The sequence below is a fragment of the Nyctereutes procyonoides genome, unplaced genomic scaffold (genome assembly GCF_905146905.1).
Source record: "Nyctereutes procyonoides isolate TBG_1078 unplaced genomic scaffold, NYPRO_anot_genome, whole genome shotgun sequence".
NCBI classification, from domain to species: Eukaryota; Metazoa; Chordata; class Mammalia; order Carnivora; family Canidae; genus Nyctereutes; species Nyctereutes procyonoides.
The window spans coordinates 35,973,006-35,980,512 of record NW_026575125.1 but is presented as its reverse complement, the minus strand read 5'-3'; positions in this window follow the sequence as shown (position 1 = coordinate 35,980,512).

Here is a 7,507-nt window from a genome sequence, read left to right as displayed (position 1 = left end):
CCTTTGGCCCAGGGCGTGATCCTGGAGTCCCGGGATCAAGTCCCACATCAGGCTCCTCGCATGGAGTCTGCTTCTCCCTCTTCATGTGTCTCTGCCTCTCTATGTCTATCATAAATAAATAAATCTTTTAAAAAAAAAGAATTGCCATATGATCCAGAAATTCCACTACTGGGTATTTATCCAAAGAATACAAAACACTAATTTGAAAAGATATCCACACCCCTATGTTTACTGCAGTATTATTTACAATAGCCAAGATATAAAAGCAACCCAAGTGTCCACTGACAGATAAATGGATAAGGAAGATTAGGAAGATGTGTGTGTACACATATATACATATATATACACACATGCTGTGGAATATTACTCAGCCATAGAAAGGACAAAATCTTCTCTTTGCAACAATATCTAGAGGGTATAATGCTAAGTGAGATAAGTCAGAGAAAGACAAATACTATATGATTTCACTCATATGTGGAATTTAAGAAACAAAACACATGAACAAAGAAAAAAAAGAGATAAACAAACAAAAAAAAACCAGACTCTTAAATATAGAGAACAAACTGGTGATTGCCAGAGCAGAGATGGGTGAGAGGATGGGTGAAATAGGTGAAGGGCATGAAGAGTACATTTATCGTGATGAGCGCTGAGTAATGTATATAATTATTGAATTGCTATATTGAGCACCTGAAAGCAATATAACACTGTATGTTACCTATACTTGAATAAAAAAGAAAGAGAGAGAGTGAGATAAGAAGACGGGATATTCTCTTTTTCTTTCTTTTTTTTTAAGATTTTATTTATTCATTCATAAGTGACAGAGAGAAAGGCAGAGACACAGGCAGAGGGAGAAGCAGGCTCCATGCAGGGAGCCTGATGCGGGACTCAATCCTGGGACCCCAGGATCACGCCCTGAGCCAAAGACAGGCAGACGCTCAACCGCTGAGCCATCCAGGCGTCCCTCTCTCTTTCTTTCTAATCATTTTTTTTAAATAATCTCTATACCCAACATGGGGCTCGAACTTACAACCCTGAGATCAAGAGTCATATGCTCTCTTGACTGAGCCAACCAGATGCCCCCAGAATGTTCTCTCTTTAATCCGATTGATGCTTTGTGATCCTTGCTGCTGCAGCCCTCTTGCAACCATGAGGAGACAAGCCAGAGGACAAAAACCAACAGTTAAGGATAACACAGCAGAAAGGTGGAAAGGGCTTGATCTTTGCTGGTATCATTGAGTCAGTGAATTTACCAACCCTGGAATTCCCTAGCTCTGGACTTCTTGTATGAGATGACAAACCCCAGTATTGTCTAAGCCATTTTAAATCGAGGCTTCTGTCACTTGTAGACAGAACAGCCTCATGGGCATAGGCTGTTGGTTGGCTACCCATTGCCAACTGTCTTTTCCATTATACAGGGTGAAAATGCGAGATACTTGCTTTCCCAGCTTCCCTTGCAGCTGGTAGCTCATGTGACCTAGTTCTGGCCCACGAGACATAAAGGAAAGTCCACTTGGAACACCCGCTGCCACCCCCACCCCCAGCCAAAATAAAAAAGGAGGCACAGGAGAATTTTTCTTTTCTTCCTGAATGATGTAGTATGAACATGTGACTCTTCGAGCCATGTCAACCATCTTGTTACTGTTCAGAACAAAACTGAATACGAAGACGAGGACACAGACCAGCAGAATGGAAGGACAGAAGGAACTGGGTTCTGATGACACTGCCAAGCCTCTGAACCAACCCTTGGCCCACTTACTTCATGCTCCTTAAGAAAGCAACAAAGAGGGGTGCCGGGCTGGCTCAGTCAGTAGAGCATGCAACTCTTGATCTTGAGGTGGTGAGTTCAAGCCCTATGTTGGGCAGGGAGAAGAGAAGAGAAGAGGAGAAGAGAAGAGAAGAAGAGAAGAGAGAGAAGAGAAGAGAATCTTATGGCTTAAGCTTATGGCATCCTTACTGATACACTCACATTTATAAAACTGCTGGTTAAGAAAGGAAGTGTGGCTGTGGAGCACGATCTACCTCAGCAGTAAGCATTTGCATGGTTATAATAATATAAACAGTGACTTGTTTTACCAAAAATTGCAAAATAGCCCTGTTGGGGGAATAAAAGAAGGGGAAAATGGGACCAGAACTATAAGAAAAGGCCCCATCTTCATCGCCATGACAGGAAGTCACAAATGCTGTCTAAACTTAAAAAATTAAACAGAGTGGTTTAATTATACTAATTGGGGGCACCTGGCTAGCTTGGTCAGTAGAGCACATGACTCTTGATTTTGGGATTTTACGTTCAAGCCCCACACTGGGTGTAGAGATCACGTAAAAAATCTTTTTTAAGGGGCAGCCTGGGTGGCTCAGTGGTTTAGCACCAGGGCATGATCCTGGAGACCCAGGATCGAGTCCCACGTCGGGCTCCCTGCATGGAGCCTGCTTCTCTGTCTGCCTGTGTCTCTGCCTCTCTCTCTCTCTCTGTGTGTGTCTCTCATGAATAAATAAATAAAATCTTAAAAAATGTCTTTTTAAAAAAGTGTATTAATTAGAAATATGGAGAAATATATGAGGAGAAAAAGAAAGGGCTGAAAATAATCTCCTTTGGGAGAGAAGTAAAGGAAGTAGGGAAGGCCGGGCAGGGTGATTGCCCTGATTCATCATGAAACTCTCAATTCCACTTAACTCTTTTAAAGACGAACATATTCAGTCACCTGGGTGGCTCAGTCACTTAAGCATTTGACTCTTGATCTCAGCTCAGGTCTTGATCTCAGGATCATAAGTTCCATCCCCACGTTGGGCTCCATGTTGGGCTTCACACTGGGCATGGAGCCTAGTTTAAAAAAAAAAAAAGAAAGAAAGAAAATGAACACATTCTCTGGTAAAATCTCAAATTAATTTCAAATCAAATTAAATTTAAAAAATACTATGGATTTGGAGACAAATTTCACTAATCAAGCCATGTCAAAGAGAAACAAACTAACAGAAAAAAATGAATGATTACATGACAGATTACTCATTAACATGGTCTAATATCATTTAAAAGTAATAAAAATAGGGGCACCTGGCTGGCTCAGTCAGAAGAGCATGTGACTCTTGATCTCAGGGTTGTAAGTCCAAACCTCATGTTCAGCACAGAGATTACTAAAAAATAAATAAATAAACCTAAAAAACATAATTATAAAAAGGAATGGAAGTTACAAAGACAAGGCTATTTGAGGTGTATGGTGATATATACCTATAATGGACATAGGAAATATGGAGAGGAAGCACGAAATTTTTTAACTTCCAGTTCAAGGCATCAATTTATCAGTTTATAGATATTAGTTTTGTGCATCCCACATGTTCAGTCTTTAAGATTTTATTTATTTATTCATGAGAGACACACAGAAAGTCAGAGATACAGGCAGAGGGAAAAGCAGGCTCCATGCAGGGAGCCTGATGTGGGACTCGATCCCCGGTCTCCAGGATCACTCCCTGGGCTGAAGGCAGCGCTAAACTGCTGAGCCACCCGGGCTGCCCCATGTTCAGTCTTTTTTTTTTTTCCCCATAGATCCGAAGATTTTTTTTCTTTTTTTTTTTTTAATAAATTTACTTTCAATTTACCAACATACAGAATAACACCCAGTGCTCATCCCGTCAAGTGCCCCCCTCAGTGCCCATCACCCAGTCCCCCCATACCCCCGCCCTCCTCCCCTTCCACCACCCCTAGTTCGTTTCCCAGAGTTAGGAGTCTTTATGTTCTGTCTCCCTTTCTGATATTTCCCACACATTTCTTCTCCCTTCCCCTCTATTCCCTTTCACTATTATTTATATTCCCCAAATGAATGAGAACATATAATGTTTGTCCTTCTCCGATTGACTTACTTCGCTCAGCATAATACCCTCCAGTTCCATCCACGTTGAAGCAAATGGTGGGTATTTGTCGTTTCTAATGGCTGAGGAATATTCCGTTGTATACATAGACCACATCTTCTTTATCCATTCATCTGTCAATGGACACCGAGGCTCCTTCCAGTTTGGCTATTGTGGACATTGCTGCTAGAAACATCGGGGTGCAGGTGTCCCAGCGTTTCATTGCAACTGTACCTTTGGGGTAAATCCCCAGCAGTGCAATTGCTGGGTCGTAGGGTAGGTCTATTTTTAACTCTTTGAGGAACCTCCACACAGTTTTCCAGAGTGGCTGCACCAGTTCACATTCCCACCAACAGTGTAAGAGGGTTCCCCTTTCTCTGCATCCTCTCCAACATTTGTGGTTTCCTGCCTTGTTAATTTTCCCCATTCTCACTGGTGTGAGGTGGGATCTCATTGTGGTTTTGATTTGTATTTCCCTGATGGCAAGTGATGCAGAGCATTTTCTCATGTGCATGTTGGCCATGTCTATGTCTTCCTCTGTGAGATTTCTCTTCATGTCTTTTGCCCATTTCATGATTGGATTGTTTGTTTCTTTGCTGTTGAGTTTAATAAGTTCTTTATAGATTTTGGAAACTAGCCCTTTATCTGATATGTTATTTGCAAATATCTTCTCCCATTCTATAGGTTGTCTTTTAGTTTTGTTGACTGTATCCTTTGCTGTGCAAAAGCTTCTTATCCTGATGAAGTCCCAATAGTTCATTTTTGTTTTTGTTTCTTTTGCCTTCGTGGATGTATCTTGCAAGAAGTTACTGTGGCTGAGTTCAAAAAGGGTGTTGCCTGTGTTCTCCTCTAGGATTTTGATGGAATCTTGTCTCACATTTAGATCTTTCATCCATTTTGAGTTTATCTTTGTGTATGGTGAAAGAGTGGTCTAGTTTCATTCTTCTGCATGTGGATGTCCAATTTTCCCAGCACCATTTATTGAAGGGACTGTCTTTCTTCCAGTGGATAGTCTTTCCTCCTTTATCGAATATTAGTTGACCATAAAGTTCAGGGTCCACTTCTGGGTTCTCTATTCTGTTCCATTGATCTATGTGTCTGTTTTTGTGCCAGTACCACACTGTCTTGATGACCACAGCTTTGTAGTACAACCTGAAATCTGGCATTGTGATGCCCCCAGATATGGTTTTCTTTTTTAAAATTCCCTGGCTATTCAGGGTCTTTTCTGATACCACACAAATCTTAAAATAATTTGTCCTAACCCTCTGAAGAAAGTCCATGGTATTTTGATAGAGATTGCATTAAACGTGTAAATTGCCCTGGGTAACATTGACATTTTCACAATATTAATTCTGCCAATCCATGAGCATGGAATATTTTTCCATCTCTTTGTGTCTTCCTCAATTTCTTTCAGAAGTGTTCTATAGTTTTTAGGGTATAGATCCTTTACCTCTTTGGTTAGGTTTATTCCTAGGTATCTTATGCTTTTGGGTGCAATTGTAAATGGGATTGACTCCTTAATTTCTCTTTCTTCAGTCTCATTGTTAGTGTATAGGAATGCCACTGATTTCTGGGCATTGATTTTGTATCCTGCCACGCTACCAAATTGCTGTATGAGTTCTAGCAATCTTGGGGTGGAGGCTTTTGGGTTTTCTAGGTAGAGTATCATGTCATCGGCGAAGAGGGAGAGTTTGGCTTCTTCTTTGCCAATTTGAATGCCTTTAATGTCTTTTTGTTGTCTGATTGCTGAGGCTAGGACTTCCAGTACTATGTTGAATAGCAGTGGTGAGAGTGGACATCCCTGTCTTGTTCCTGATCTTAGGGGAAAGGCTCCCAGTGCTTCCCCATTGAGAATGATATTTGCTGTGGGCTTTTCGTAGATGGCTTTTAAGATGTTGAGGAAAGTTCCCTCTATCCCTACACTCTGAAGAGTTTTGACCAGGAATGGATGCTGTATTTTGTCAAATGCTTTCTCTGCATCTAAAGAGAGGATCATATGGTTCTTGGTTTTTCTCTTGCTGATATGATGAATCACATTGATTGTTTTACGAGTGTTGAACCAGCCTTGGGTCCCGGGGATAAATCCTACTTGGTCATGGTGAATAATTTTCTTAATGTACTATTGGATCCTATTGGCTAGTATCTTGTTGAGAATTTTGCATCCATGTTCATCAGGGATATTGGTCTGTAATTCTCCTTTTTGGTGGGGTCTTTGTCTGGTTTTGGAATTAAGGTGATGCTGGCCTCATAGAATGAATTTGGAAGTACTCCATCTCTTTCTATCTTTCCAAACAGCTTTAGTAGAATAGGTATGGTTTCTTCTTTAAACGTTTGATAGAATTCCCCTGGGAAGCCATCTGGCCCTGGACTCTTGTGTCTTGGGAGGTTTTTGATGACTGCTTCAATTTCCTCCCTGGTTATTGGCCTGTTCAGGTTTTCTATTTCTTCCTGCTCCAGTTTTGGTAGTTTGTGGCTTTCCAGGAATGCGTCCATTTCTTCTAGATTGCCTAATTTATTGGCGTAGAGCTGTTCATAATATGTTTTTAAAATCGTTTGTATTTCCTTGGTGTTGGTAGTGATCTCTCCTTCCTCATTCATGATTTTATTAATTTGAGTCTTCTCTCTCTTCTTTTTAATAAGGTTGGCTAATGGTTTATCTATCTTATTAATTCTTTCAAAGAACCAATTCCTGGTTCTGTTGATCTGTTCCACAGTTCTTCTGGTCTCGATTTCGTTGAGTTCTGCTCGAATCTTAATTAACTCTCTTCTTCTGCTGGGTGTAGGATCTATTTGCTGCTTTTTCTCTAGCTCCTTTATGTGTAAGGTTAGCTTTTGTATTTGAGTTCTTTCCAGTTTTTGAATGGATGCTTGTATTGCGATGTATTTCCCCCTCAGGACTGCTTTTGCTGCATCCCAAAGATTTTGAACGGTTGTATCTTCATTCTCATTAGTTTCCATGAATCTTTTTCATTCTTCCTTAATTTCCTGGTTGACCCTTTCATCTTTTAGCAGGATGGTCCTTAACCTCCACATGTTTGAGGTCCCTCCAAACTTCTTGTTGTGATGTAGTTCTAATTTCAAGGCGTTATGGTCTGAGAATATGCAGGGGATGATCCCAATCTTTTGGTATCGGTTCAGACCCGATTTGTGACCCAGTATGTGATCTATTTTGGAGAAAGTTCCATATGCACTTGAGAAGAATGTGTATTCAGTTGAGTTTGGATGTAAAGTTCTGTAGATATCTGTGAAATCCATCTGGTCCAGTGTATCATTTAAAGCTCTCGTTTCTTTGGAGTGTTGTGCTTAGAAGATCTATCGAGGGTAGAAAGAGCTAGATTGAAGTCACCAAGTATAAGTGTATTATTATCTAAGTATTTCTTCACTTTGGTTATTAATTGATTTATATATTTGGCAGCTCCCACATTCGGGGCATATATATTGAGGATTGTTAAGTCCTCTTGTTGGATAGATCCTTTAAGTATGATATAGTGTCCCTCTTCATCTCTCACTACAGTCTTCGGGGTAAATTTTAGTTTATCTGATATAAGGATGGCTACCCCTGCTTTCTTTTGAGGACCATTTGAATGGTAAATGGTTCTCCAACCTTTTATTTTCGAGCTGTAGTTGTCCTTCTGTCTAAAATGAGTCTCTTGTAGACAGCAAATAG